Genomic DNA, 14,936 nt, shown 5'->3' with positions numbered 1-14,936 from the left:
ATGATTTGGTTTTTATAATCTGCAAAACTTCAACTTCATGATATAATGGTAAATTTCAAGCCACTGCACCTGCTTTTTCTGCTAAATGTTTGAACCATTTTTTTTTTTAGTGAGGCAATTGGGGTTAAGTGACTTGCCCAGGGTCACACAGCTAGTAAGTGTTAAGTGTCTGAGGCCGGATTTGAACTCAGGTACTCCTGACTCCAGGGCTGGTGCTCTATCCACTGCGCCACCTAGCTGCCCTGAACCATTTTAAAGAGAGTATTTTTGTCAAGTGTTTAATTGTAATTTAATCAAAGGAGACTTTTTAGTTCAATTTAAAGGAAAAAAAATGCTTTTTATAATTACAACCTAAGCACTCATATAAGAAAGTTTCTAAGATTAAGGAAGAAAGGAAGGATAGAAGCAAGCAAGCAAATATTTATTAAGCATCTGTGATATGCTAGGCATTCACAAATATAATCTCCCACTTTACAAATATAATTTCTCTGAGTGCTCACTACTCTGGAAGGTAGGGATTCTAATTATCTTCAATTTTATAGTTGAGGAAACTGAAACAAATAGAGGTTAAGTGATTTACCCCAAATCACAAAACTAGTAAATATTTGAGGCTGTATTTGAACTCAGGCCCTAGTGCTCTATCCATTGAACCATCTAGCTGTCTAGATTGGCAATCATAAAAAGGCCAGTCTCCATGGTAAGAAAATATATGAATTTGGATGGACTCTAATGAAAATAAGCTATACTAATTTTGTTATCTTTCTAGTTTCTATTTTATTTACAATTTCAATTTTAAAGTTGAATATAAGAACTAGGAAGAGATTTACAGATAGACAAATTCTCCTCACCACAGACACTCCACAGTATGACAAATTACACTGAAAGTTATTTCTAGCTACCTTAGTTGATATTTTTGTAAAAAAATAAATAAATATGCTAAGTAGTATACTACACAATTTGCTATCACTATACATTTAACTTTAACAAAAAGATTGCAACAGGAAAAAGTTTAAACCAACCTATTCCCAACTCCATGTTTCTTGGACTTCAAGACTTTCTTTGATAGGCATTGGCCTGGCCTTCATAGAAAAGTGTTTCTGGGAAGTTTATAAACTCAGAGAATCTTAGATTATTTAGAGCTTAACTCTATGCATTTAAACACTTCTTAAAAAAAAGCTGTAGTTATTTTCAGGCATGTGTGGAATTTAAGGATTCTTCCTGTGATGTCAACCTTACTGGGAATAGCTTCCAGCATAGTAATAGTCTTAGGATCCAGCAGTAAAGGAATGAATAGGGAAAAGGATACTCTTTTACAATGGATTGGTGAGCAATATAGAGTGAGGGTTGATGGTCACCTTCCAGGAAAGCATAACAGTTATCATGAAGTAATTTAAATTCAAAGCAACCAACAGACTGTTCAAAGTATCAAATCAGCAGGCACTTGTATGTGCACTTCTTTATACAATTTAAATTGCTGGAAAAGTCATTACAGTAAAATCTTTTTATGATGTTGAAGGGCAGGGGAAAGAGGGACAAAAAAGAATAATATAGGCTTTATTAATTCTTCATATTAAGCTTTTATTATATATAGTATTATTTCAAAGGATCATAGAATTCTATCTTTTCAATGGATCACTAATTCAACCCCTTATTTCAATGATCACTTTTCTATAGCATCATGAAAAATTACCATCCAAACTTAGTTGATACACTTCCAGTACTGGAGAATTCGTAACTAATGGAAGTGGTCCATTTAAATTAAAAAAAATTTTTTTTGGTATACTCTGAATTGGTTTAAATATTCCCTTATGTTCAACCAAGCAAGATATTTCCCCATAGTTTCTACCCTTGGTATTATCCCTAACTCTTAATTCCCTGTCACCTCACATATACATGCTGTTGACAAATCTTGTCATTTCTACATTAATAACATACCTCTTTAATATACCTTCTTTCTACTCACAAAGCTGCCACCCTAGGCTTGGCCCTCATCACTCCATGCCTCGAATGTTACAAAAGAGTGCTAGTTGCTTTCCCCACATCAAGTTTTCCCCTCTTTAATTCAGATGACAAAATGATTTGCCCAAAGAACAGTTCTGAGTAAATCCTAACTCAAAAAACTTTGGTGGCTCCCTATTACCTCCAAGAACAAATATAAATTTCCATGGCATTTAAGACCCTCTACAACATGACTTCTTTCTAACTTTCCATTCTTAAATTTTTACTCCCCTCCATGAGCTCTATAATCTAGTTACCCTGGCTTTCTTACTGCTCCTTGAACACAACACTACATTTCCAATCCCCATTCCCTTTCACCAGTTGTGCCCCACATTTCACTGTCTGGAATGCTTTCCCATATAAACTCTGCATCTTGATTTTTCTGGCTAACTTAAATACTTAGCTCCTTTTCACTTTCTGTAGGAAGCCTTTCTACTTCTTCTTCCTCAGTCCCTTCTTTTGAGATTACCTTTTCTTTACATCATATATATCTTATATGTACATAGTTATTTTCATGTTGTCATCCCATTACAATGTGATCTCCTAGAGAGCAGGGATTATATTTTTGATTTTTTGTATCTCTAACACTTAGCACTGGCACTAACTATGCTAAGTATTAGGGATTCAAAATTTTAAGCATTTAAGAAATAGTATTTATTATTTATTTTGAGAATATTCAGGGATTAAAAAATAGTACTACTTTTGTCCTTTGGGGCCAACCATAATAAATCTAAAGTCTCTCAAAAAAAAAAAAAAACAAACTTCAAAACAAAAACTTCTTACATCTTCCCTTCAAGTTTTTTTTCCTTCTTCTAGCCTTAAAAGCCTTCCTTAACTTCCTTAACTATTCTCAGCAATACAATGATCCAGGACAATCCCAAAGGACCAATGATGAAACATACCATCCACCTCCAGAGAAAGAACTGATGTTGATTGAGCACAGACTGAAGCATGCTGATTTGTACTTTCTTTCTTCTTCTTTTTTTATTAACTTGAGTCTTTTGTATAAAGTGACTAAGATGGTAACATGTATAACCTATATCTGGTTGCTTGCCACCTCAAGGAGGGGGAGGGTAGGAAGGCAGGGAATGAGAGAGAGATAGAATTTGAACGAACTCAAAACTTTAAATAAAAGCCTTCCTTTAACCAACTTTTAATTGACAAGGTTTCTTAATCCCTCATCACATTGGTTGTGTTCACAGATGTTGTTTGATCAGAAGAGCAAACCTTGATTTCAGCAACATATTTATTATGTACCTATGCTACATGGTGGATATTCAACTAGGCACTGGCTGAGGTATAAATGTTCAATATAAGATGGTGTATTCCCTCAAGGAGTTTGTGATACTGAATATGATAGATAGATAAAGACGATGGATAGATAGAGTTTGATCTTGATCAAATCTAGGGCTTTCTATTTATCTATCAGATATATTATATATCTATATCTATATATCTATCTGATATAAAACCTTGCTAAATGTTTAGCTCAAAGCACATGCTGTGATATCTAAGAAGGGAAGAATCATAATTAACAGGGGATGGATTTGTGAAAAAAGTATTTATTAGATATTTACTATGAGCCAAGAACTACGCTGAGAATTAGGAATACAGATAGAATTTTTTTTTCTATTCTCAAGGAACTCACTCTCTAATTGACAGAGACAACTATATATTGAGCTCCTTAAGAGCAGAAAGGAGGAACAGTGCATAGACAGGAAGATTCGAGTTCAAATTCAGCCTCAGACATTAGCTATGTGACCCTGGGCAAGGCACTTAAATTTTTGTTAGCCTGTTTCCTTATTTGCAAAATGGAGATAGCACCTACCTCTCAGGGTTGTTGTGAGGATCTAAAGAGATAGTAATCATAAAGTTCTTAGCACAATGTCTGACACACAGTAAACACTACTTAAATTTTCTCCTCCTCCTTCTCCTTCTCCTTGTCCTTTTCTCCTTCTTCCTTTTTCTCCTCTCCCTTATTCTCCTCCTCCTCCTCTTCCTTTTCCTTATTTTTCCCTTCTCGACAACACATAAAAACATTTAGCTATAGAAAAGACAGAAAATCTCAGAAATTCTAAGGCTCAGGGGTCCTTGAATTATATTAGGACAGATGGCCTACAGTCTCAGGAGTCTAGAAGTATAGAAGCAGGGCAGAAGGTTAAGCCTAGAGAACCTTAGGGGTCAATGGTAGAGTGGATGGCATTCCATTTCTACAGAAGGAATAGAGATGGTACCACCCATCTTGTTCAGATAAGTTCTGGACAGCCAGAGCATGGAACAGGAAGGACAGGAGGCAAGAGAAACTCCTGGTCATCTTGTGAGTTTTGGGTCACATTAGGGCCGGGGGAGCAGGAGGAAGGAAGCATATTCCTGAGTATTGGATTTTCTCACCATAGAGGTAGAGCCAGCATTTCAACTTGGTCATCAACAGATGTTTTACATTCGCAAAGCTAGACTTGGGTAACAGTTACATTCTAGGCAAAGTGGATAACCTAAACAAACACTCGGGTGGGAGAGTATTAAACATACACGGGATGTTATATTGTCAGACTGTTAAGGGGAGTTGACAAATCAAGATGAATTTAAGTCAACAAGCACTTATTAAGAGCTTACTAATTGTCAGGTTCACTTTAATTCTGGTTTTAGATATCACTGTCTCTGAAGCCATTGACTTGATTGGGAGTCAGGGAAGGGAACAATCCAGGAATAATAGGAAGTACACTGTAGTGACTAATTGTAATTCTGACACCTTTTAGGAAGGCAATCTCACATTAGAGGCTAAAGGGATAAACCACTGGGCTTGTGGCTTTAGTAGAATACCACCTAGTGGGTAATGCAATATTATACTCACTCACTGATTAATTGAAACAGTGATACATTATCTTTCTATGGATTTAGGGAAGGCAGCACCAGAACCCCAGAACCAAGGGAGAGGCCACAAGAGTTACGGGTGTCATGCATTAAGTGTCATGTTATCCTTAAAGGATGACAATGAAAAAAAGTAAATTGATTTAGTCAAGTGTGATGCCCAGATAACTTCTTTTCTTTTTGAAAAATAAAGAATGAGGGAGAAGAAGAGAGAGTAAAGGAAGGAAAGAGAATGAGAGGAAGAGAAGAGAAGTAAAAAAGTAGAAGATAAAGAAGAGGAAAAGAGAAGATATAAAATGAAAGGGGGATGGAGTATTGGAGAGGCTAAGAGAGGGAAAAAGAAAGTTTTATAATGTTAAGATCAAATCAACAGTATTTTATTTTACTGTTAACATAAGCAGAGTCAAATTTTTTTTTGGGCGGTGGGGCAATATAAATAATAAGTGATTTGACCAAGGTCACACAGCTGGTGTCAAGTGTTGGAGGCCAGATTTAAACTCAGGCCCTCCTGAATTCAGGGCCAGTGCTTTATCCACTGCACCACCTAGCTACCCCCCCCCCCAAGTCAATTTTTAATGCAAGATTGGTCATGGCAATACACTTTTAGTTTTATTGACCTAAACTCAATAAATAGTTGAAGATGACTAAAAGATGTTGCTAAATTGGTTCTGGAGTTCTAATGCTATTCAATGACCGCATTGAAAGCTCTCTGAGGTGTCCTTACTTCTGAAATGTTTCACTGAAATGGTTTCACCACATTGTTCATATTCTGTCATATGTCTGGCTTGGTGCCCAGAATTATAGAAGATCCCTTAGCCTTGTGAAAATCTCATTTGCATTAATTCTGGATATACAATAAATTAATCATTCAAATGTCCCATAAATGAGTCACTCAAAGTCTGTTAAAACTATTTCACATACCATTTTCTTTCTTGCTTTTCCTTAAAATTAACTAAATCAAAAGCACCTTAACCCCGGATTACCATGCTTTTATAAGAAATGGCACCTGAATCAACTTTTCCAAAGCTGAACTCATACTCTACCCCCTAAAACTCCCACTAGCATCCTTATTTGTTTGATAGAAGCATCCTTCTCTCAATTACTCAGATTTGAAATCTTAGAGTCATCTCTCTTAACCCCCCACATATCAAATCAATTGACAAGTCTGATAATTGGCCTTCCAATTCCCATCTCCATGCCATTGCACTGCTTTGGCCTCATATCTGGAATGTGCTTTATATTTACTTCTTATTCATAGAATCACTCTCTCTCTCTCTCTCTCTCTCTCTCTCTCTCTCTCTCTCTCTCTTTCTCTCTCTCCCTCTCTCTCTCCCTCTCTCTCTCTCTATTCTTTCTCTCTTTTTCCCTCTTCCTCTCTCCTCCCCCCACCCCCCTCTTCAAATTCAAGCACAATCCTTTGGATAAAGGCTTGTATGATTAAATACAATTGCTAATGTTCTTCCTTTCAAATTAACTTAATTTTTATCTAATTTGTATTGTGTTTATTTGTTGTTTATTTATAAAGAAATAGAATTAGATTACAAAAAGAAGGTTTTTTTTATGGAAGATATATTAATGTGTATCATACAAACCCCACCAATGAAAAACATAAGAGCACAGAGTCAAATTCCACAGTACAATCTTTTGCCATATATTTATTTACCCTATATTTATGTTAAGTACATACTTATATTTGGGCAGCTATGTGGCATAGCATCAGGATGACCTGAGTTCAGATTTGACATCAAACACTAGCTGTGTGATCCTGGGCAAGTCACTTCACCCTATTTGCTTCAGTTTCCCCATTTGTAAAATGAACTGAAGAAGGAAATGGCAAATTACTCCAGCATATTTTCCATGAAAACCCTAAATGGGGTCACAAAGAATCAGATACTAGTAACTGACTAAACAAAAACAAAAAATACTTATATGTACTTCTTGTCTTTTCCATTAAAATGTCAGCTAATTGGGAGTATGAAGTGTTTTAATCTTTATATGGAATTCTTAGTGCCTAGCACAGTGTATATACATACACACATATGTACATATATAGTTGTAGTAGGAGTTCAATAAATGATTGCTAATTTATTGATTGATTGAAACTCTACTGACAAAGCTCCTCTTAATGTCCTACTTTTCCCCCATGCCTGGGATAGATATTCTATATCTCTCTTTCACTTTAACTCCTAACTGTGGCACCATTTTTCCCCATAAAGCTTTTCCTGATTGCTCTAGCTACAAGTACCATTTACCTCATCAGAGCTTTAATTCCTAATAGAATTTCTCTTATTCACTTATGATTTTCTAACTTTTAGAATAATTATTTAATATACATTTTTCACATTATTATTCATGTAAGCTCCACTGAGGATATCGTACTTTCCATCTTTTTATCTTGTCAGGATGGTGTCCTTTACACAACGGGTGCTTAATATTTTCTGATATTGTGGTAGATAGAAAGGGAAACCCAATAACTACCTCAAATTGTATGCTTATATCTTATAATAATTCAGAGACATCACTCATATCACCAACAGATTGTGTTCTCTGGTCAATGTCAAATCCAAATGTATTTCACATATTAAAGTTGGGGTTTTTGCCTCATAAAATTTATTCAGAACTCTTAGACTACTGTCAGGATAAAATTCCTACTTAAATCACAGAAAATTTACAGAGGTCCCCTAAGAGAAAATGGCAATGTTTAAATCTTTAATTTTCTTTAAATATAAATCTTATGGATATTTTGCATGATGATCTCCAGATTGTTGTCACAAAACCCCCATTCTTTAAAATACCATTTACAGTAAAGACATATGGCTGTGAGTCATGGAATACCATGATATCTGAAACAAATTGTGGGTGGCTCAATGGAAACATGAGTGTTGGCTCTAAAATGTTGTAATATATTTCAGTATATGAGAATTACATAGAAGAGGTGGTATAAAAGCCATCAACAAGTGTGACTTGAAAAAGAAGGTGGTCCAATTTTATATTAAGAGCAAGAGAAAACAGATGGATGGTCCAACTGCTATACCATAAACTATTACACTATAGTTTCATAAATTATTAAACGCATGAACTATTTAATGAACCATAAGACTAGAACAAGTTGATTTCGTTATTGTTTGTTCTTTATTCCTGTGACATTGGGGTGATATAATGACTTGCAATGAATAATATTTAAGTGAGGGGAGGGCTGTACAAAGTCACCAACCTCATTCTCTCCTCCAGAGCTATCTCAGTCCAGTGGCAAGATATACGGCAGGATGACTGGATATGGCCCCAGATGTTTAAGGCAATTTGGGTTAAGTGACTTGCCCAGGGTCACACAGCTAGTAAGTGTCTGAGGTGAGATTTGACCTTACATACTCCCAACTTCAGAGTCAGTGCTCTATCCACTGTGCCACCCAGCTACCCCTAGATTGTGTAGAAAATTTATGTAGGAATTCTGCATACATATGGACAAAACTTGCAGAGGATAAGAATGTGTGGATGAGTTGCCACCTAAACCTGTGGAGAGACTACCCACACTGGTAAGATCATTGATCCATTTAAGTATGGCAATAAAGAAAAGATGACAACAGTTAACTGCACATTAAATGTACTTCACAAATTAGAATAAAAAACAAGAAGGTGAAATTTTTGTCAATTACAAAGGAAACCTAGAATAATAAGAATTGATTTAAAAATTCAGTGGCCCATTCCCTAATGGAAATAAAGATCTTTAAATTTACTTAAGTGTTTATGTCTGGATAAGGGATCATAGATTGAAGTTGGAAGGAATTAGAAGCCATCTAATCTAATTCTTTTCATTTTACAGGTTAAGGAACACAGGAACAAGGAAGGTATGTATTTTGCCCATGGTGAAACACTTGGTACCCAATAGAAGCAGGATTTGAGGGCAGATACTCTGGCTTCAAATCTCGTACTCTTTCTATTTGCGCATAAAAAGCACATGAGAAAATGGTCAGGATGGACACAACTGTAGTAAAAAATGCTTTGAATATAAAGGTACCTGGGTTCAAATTCTGGATCTGCTACTTGCAATCCATATGACTTGGGCAAGCTATTTAACATCTGTGGAACACATTTTTTCTCACTGGCAAAATGAGGAGTTGGATTAGATGGCTTCCAATTATAAATCTTTGATCCTTTTCCTGTAAAAAATATAGGTTTGTACTGGAATGAAATAAGTTGGATAAAAGAAGACTATGATTACTTTAATGATCAGATACTCAAAGAATTGATTTGAGAAGGCATTGAGATACCCAATTAGAATTATTTAAATCTGAAGCAGCGCTTAGAACTCTTACAATGATGACAGTGATGATAGAACAGGGACTTTTTTGGTTTCTCTCTTTCTCTATATCCCCAGTACTTAGCACAGTGCCTAGCATGATGACTATTGACTGACTGGTTGACTTAGAACATCTGGGAAAATGTAGTTAATGACAAACTTTATTTTATTTGTATGATAGGGGCAGGTAGGTAGATTAATGGATAGCATATTAGTCCTAGACTCAGGAAGTCTCATCTACATGAGTTCAAATCTGGCCCCCACTACTTACTAGCTGTGTGACCCTGGGCCAAGTCACTTAACCCTGTTTGCCTCAGTTTTTTTATCTGTAAAATGAGCTGAAGAAGGAAATGTCAAACCACTCCATTATCTTTTTTGGGGGGTATGGGCATTGAGGGTTAAGTGATTTGTCCAGGGTCACACAGCTAGTAAAGTCAAATGTCTGAATCTGGATTTGAACTCCAGTCCTCTTGAATCCAGGGCCAGTGCTTTATCCACTGCATCACCTAGCTGCCCTATACTCCATTATCTTTTCCCAGAAAACCTCAAATGGGGTCGTGAAGAGTCAAACATGACTGAAACAACTGAATAACATGATAAACTGCAAATATTAACAACTGAAAAGATTCATATTTAATCCTTCTCTCCAGCACCAACTCAATGCTCTACAGACAGTAAGCACTTAATAAATATTTTCTGATATAGGCAGAAATATTTGAATATACTAAAATTTAAATATACTTTACAAGTATATTTCTTTTATGTCCAACAAAATTATATGGTGAAAGAAATTAAAGCCAGAGTATAATATATGCTAGAGTTACATGAACAACTTCATTTAAAGGCAAGCCGCAAGAACCAAAAGTTTGAAAAAAGGTTATATTTAAGAAAAAAATAACTAAAGGATAATGGAATTTAAAATAGAAATATTTCTACAATTCAATTGGAGAAAAGCAGCAGGTGCTCTGATTTTATGAATAACCTTTGTCAAACAAACAAGATTTCTATTTTGAAAGAATTCTATTGAAATACCACAGGTAAAACCCTATTTAAAAAATATCAAGGAGATTGTCCATTCATTTTGCCAGTACAGAATTCTAAGAAGCAAACTCAATAGCAAAATCAGATTAGCAGTGGTTTAATATTGTCATGCTATATTGTATTTTTGTTGATATAGTCATTATCACATCACTCAAGTTCCATGGAATGTTAACAATTTCTTGCATATGTATTCAATAAATAACAATTCTAGTTCATATGTAGCTAAAAATAGCTAATGTATGAAAAGGTATTTAATTAGTACAGCAAAAATTACTAAATACATGCACGCATTTGATGCCATGGTTTTTAAGACACAAGATTGTTTTCTTTGACTTCTTGTAATTTCTTTGAATAAAGAGAATATTCTATCATTGCACACAAAGTGAAATATTTTGGTTTTGTAATTTTTCAAATTTACAACAAAGCAGAAATATTTAAAAAGAAATAATGGCATCAAAAATAACATTAAATTGAAAAAGTTCTTTTTAAACTCTTACCAGTTTTAGTGAGACTTGAGTAATTGGCTCTGTAACAGCTCCATTAATCTTAACCTGGAAAAGAAGTTGCCACTATACTGTGTTCTTCTTATAAAGTGTCCCAGGAAAAAATAGATGACATAGAAACCCAAGGATACCATTTAGTCTCTATCAAATCAATCCCTAGAAAACAGAAACAACAAAAACAAAAATAATACTACAATTAGTGCAATATATTTAGTTATTGTTAGGTGTTTTATAATACATATAAATAAATAAATTCAGCATGAGCCAAAACCTATTCTCATACATTATCTTCGATTATATATACACACATTATTTACATACACATATTATCATAATATCTTAAGGTAGGTATTGCTTTCCTTACCACAAAGGATTCTGTTATAAGTTATAACACACGAGTAACTAGTTATGATATTTATAATATATTCTTTAAACTTCAAGGTATACATATTTTTTATTATCACTATTGACCTACATCAGGCTACCTTTTTTAAAATAGAAAACTATTTTCTGATCATTAAGTTTTAGAAGATTAATCTATAGGGAATGAAAATGTCCAGGCAAATCTAAAAGTTGTGAACCAGTTGCCTGTTTGTTTTCACTGTAAATCAGTAAATAAATTATAAAAGTACTTTGGAAAATGGAACACATAGAAATTGAAGCTTTAACAAGAAGGAAAAGTTGAAAGAGAAACTAAGATTTATTTTACAGCAGCTTAACTTGAGCCTCATAAGCCATTAAAAGATCCTCTCTGTAAGTCCAAAAATCCCCATTCCATCTAAATGGCACATGACATCATTTTCTCAATGTTAGTGCCAGTGACTATCACTCATCAACTTGACCAGAAATGACAAACTTTTTCTCAAAAGGAGCTTATTTTGATTTTTCCAGAGTTTTCTACTATCAGCACCATATTGACAAGAATGATGGGATCTGAGAATGTTTGTCACTGAATGGAGAATGGACAGATAATAGCTGAGAATTAAAAACAACAACTTTGGTAGGTGGGGAAAGATGTTAGGAACCCCTGGCTTGGAAATCATCCAGAGAAGGCTTGAAATCTACTAGTAGTTTGAAATCTACTATGTAGAGAGCCCTGAATTAGATTTTACTGTGTGATTATTGATTCTTTTTTAAAAATTTAAAAAAATTTAATTATTTATTTTTAATTTGTTTTCTGCAACAAACATTTATTTTATTTTCCAGTTTCATGTAAGGGTACTTTTCAACATTCATTTTCAAAAGATTTAGAATTCCAAATTTTTCTTCCTCCCTCCCTCCCTTTCCTCCCCCCTCGACAAGATTGCAACCAGGTTATAAATGTACAATCCACAAGTGTTCCTTTTATCAGTTCTTTCTATAAGGGTGCATAGTAAGCTTCCTCATTAGTTCCTTGGGATTGTCTTGGATCATTGCATTGCTGAGAGAAGTTAAGTCATTCACAATTGCTCATTGAACTATCCTGGAAGATGGTATCTAAGTTCCTTCCTTGATCATGGTTTTCAGGTAGACCAATAATTTTCAAATTATGTCTCCTGGAGCTATTTTCCAGGTCGGAAGTTTTTCCCAGAAGATATTTCACATTGCCCTCTATTTTTTATTCATCTGGATTTGCTTTATTGTGTCTTGGTTTCTCATCAAATCACTGGCTTCCATTTGTTCAATCCTCATTCTTAGGCAATTATTTTCATCAGAGAGCTTTTGTACTTCCTTTTCCATTTGGCCAATCTGATTTTTCAAGCTGTTGACTTTTTTTCTCATGTCTTTCCTGCATCACCCTCATTTCTCTTTCTATTTTTTCCTCTACCTCTCTAACTTTATCTTCAAAGTCCTTTTTGAGCACCTCTATGGCCTAAGACCAATTCATATTTTTCTTGGAAGCTTTAGATATGGGGGCCCTGATGTTGACATCTTCCTCTGAGGGTGCCCCTTGGTCTTCCTTGTTACTGAAGAAACTTTCTATGGTCTTCACCTTTCTCTGTCAGCTCATCTTGCCTTTCTTTTACTTGATTTTTAGCTCCTTAAAGTGGGGCATTGTTTCCAGGCTGCAGTATCCCAAGCTTAAGAAGTCCCAGGTGGTATGATTTAAGGAGAAACAGGTTCTTCACTTGCCTGGCCTGTTCCCTGGTCCTTAGATGACCCCAGACCAACTTGATAATCAACCAGCTTTGTGTGTTGTGGTTGTCAGGTCCAATGAGCCTATGCCCCTCCCCCACCTGGGCCACTGCTACTCAAGCCTACCTCTTGGTTCTCAGCAGGGGTGTAAAATCAAAGTTCTGCCTTAGCACCAGCATAGACCCCTGTAGTCTCCCATTTGCTCAGGGCTTAGCCCACTCACCAGACTGTGAGCTTAGTTCCAGACGACACTGGTGCTTCAGCTGATTCAGAGGCTCTGGGGGTCTCCTTCTCTGGTGAGGCCTTCCTGGGACTGGATCTGTGTCAGGGTGACTGTGGGGTTGGGCTCCATTCCTGTATTAGCACAGCAGCTCCCTCTTTCTGACCTTCCAAGCCGTTCTTGGTTAGAAGATGATTTCAGCATATTCTTCTGTGAGTTTTGCTGCTCTAGGCATTTTCCTATGCTGTTATTTGGATTTTTTTGGAGCAATCGTGTCACGAGTTCTGGAGCTCACTGCCTTTCCTCTGCCATCTGGGCTACACATGATTATTGATTCTTTCTTGTTTTTCTTTTTTTGGCCAGGCAATGGGGGTTAAGTGACTTGCCCAGGGTCACACAGCTAGTAAGTATCAAATCTCCGAGGCCGGATTTGAACTCAGGTCCTCCTGAATCTAGGGCCGGTGCTTTATCCACTGAGCCATCTAGCTTCCCCATGATTATTGATTCTTAAAGGTATCTGTACATCTCCTCTTTTTTTCCTTTTCCCATTTCTTTCTATAACTATTTATCTTGAGAACTGAATTTGGAGTCATCTGACCTAATTTCAGATCCCAGCTTTCCTACTTGGTACCTGTGCCACCTTAAATAAGTAATTTAACTTCATTGGGTCTCAGTTTCCTCATCTGCAACATCATCTCTAAGGTCCATTCCAGCTTTATCTACAATGATCTCTTTCTTAGAATTTTCTAATAAGTAATGAGATAATATATTGAACATTATTTGGTATATGTGTATGTGTATATATATATATATGTATATATACACATGCATAAATATGTATATATACACATAAATGTAAATATATTCACATATATATATGTATATATGTATGTATATGAGAGACAGAGATACATGTGTATATCTAAAGTGTCAGACAAACATAATGCACAATAATACTATTATATTCCTTCCCTACCCAAAGCATATGAATGAAAACAAAACTTTAATTTGATACTTTAATTTGGTACTTGGAACTTGTTTAGTTTAAAACAAGTCAGTCTCCACCATCAATATTCCTTGATACAACTTCAACTGATATAATCTTGAACAAGAGATCCTACTGTGGGGGGTGTGGAGAATGGATGTGGGGAGGGTAATTATACCTTAAGGAAGTTAATGACAGCAATGAAAGAAACACATGCACACAAATGCTCACAGCATTATTTGTACTAACAACAACAACAAAAACCCCTAGACTTTACATAGGTGCCCATTGATTAGGGAACAGCCTATCAAACTGTGGTATGTGGGGCAGCTAGATGGCGCAGTGGATAAAGCTCCGGCCCTGGATTCAGGAGGACCTGAGTTCAAATCTGGCCTCAGACACTTGACACTTACTAGTTGTGTGACCCTGGGCAAGTCACTTAACCCCAACTGTCCTGCAAAATAAAAAATAAAAAATTGTGGTATGTGAGTATTACAAAATAGGATTACCCTAAGAAATGAAGATATATGTAGTGACAGAGTGAATAAAAGAGAGCCAAAACAACAGTATACAGAATTACTACATCAACACAAATAAAGATAATACAAAAAGGCAGCAGCACTCATATCACAAACAAGAGCAATGTTGATGTCAAATGACTAAAGTTAAAGTGCAATTCTTTTCTCTTAATCAGCAAACAACAACAACAAAAAAAATAGAAAGTGACAGTTACAATCAGAAGCATCATATTCTCTTAGGCAGTTCATTGAATTGATTCAAGGAATATACTCTGAGAGACATTGTTTCACTTTCTGTTGTTTTCAAACAAAATGTATCAATTAAGGAAAAGACAAAAGTTGGGGGGGGGGCAAAGGAGCACTTCTGCCCAACAAGTCAGTTTGGGAGGTG

General features: G+C 35.6%; 1 protein-coding gene across 6 annotated transcripts in view; it reads right to left on the bottom strand.

Annotated features, from left to right (window-relative positions):
* DLGAP1 (DLG associated protein 1) overlaps positions 1–14,936 on the bottom strand; it is a 1,198,325-nt gene that overhangs the window by 972,178 nt on the left and 211,211 nt on the right. For 5 of the 6 annotated variants that reach the window (XM_043967216.1, XM_043967207.1, XM_043967184.1 and 2 more), the window contains exon 2: positions 10,702–10,863. The gene's annotated coding sequence lies outside the window, so the exon portion shown is untranslated. Of the gene's footprint in view, positions 1–8,881; positions 9,024–10,701; positions 10,864–14,936 lie in introns of all 6 variants that reach the window. The other variant, XM_043967191.1, reaches the window with a different exon arrangement.

Source organism: Dromiciops gliroides, chromosome 1 (genome assembly GCF_019393635.1).
Source record: "Dromiciops gliroides isolate mDroGli1 chromosome 1, mDroGli1.pri, whole genome shotgun sequence".
Lineage (NCBI taxonomy): Eukaryota > Metazoa > Chordata > Mammalia > Microbiotheria > Microbiotheriidae > Dromiciops > Dromiciops gliroides.
The sequence above is the reverse complement of the archived record's forward strand: the minus strand, read 5'-3'. Positions and strand labels throughout refer to the sequence as shown.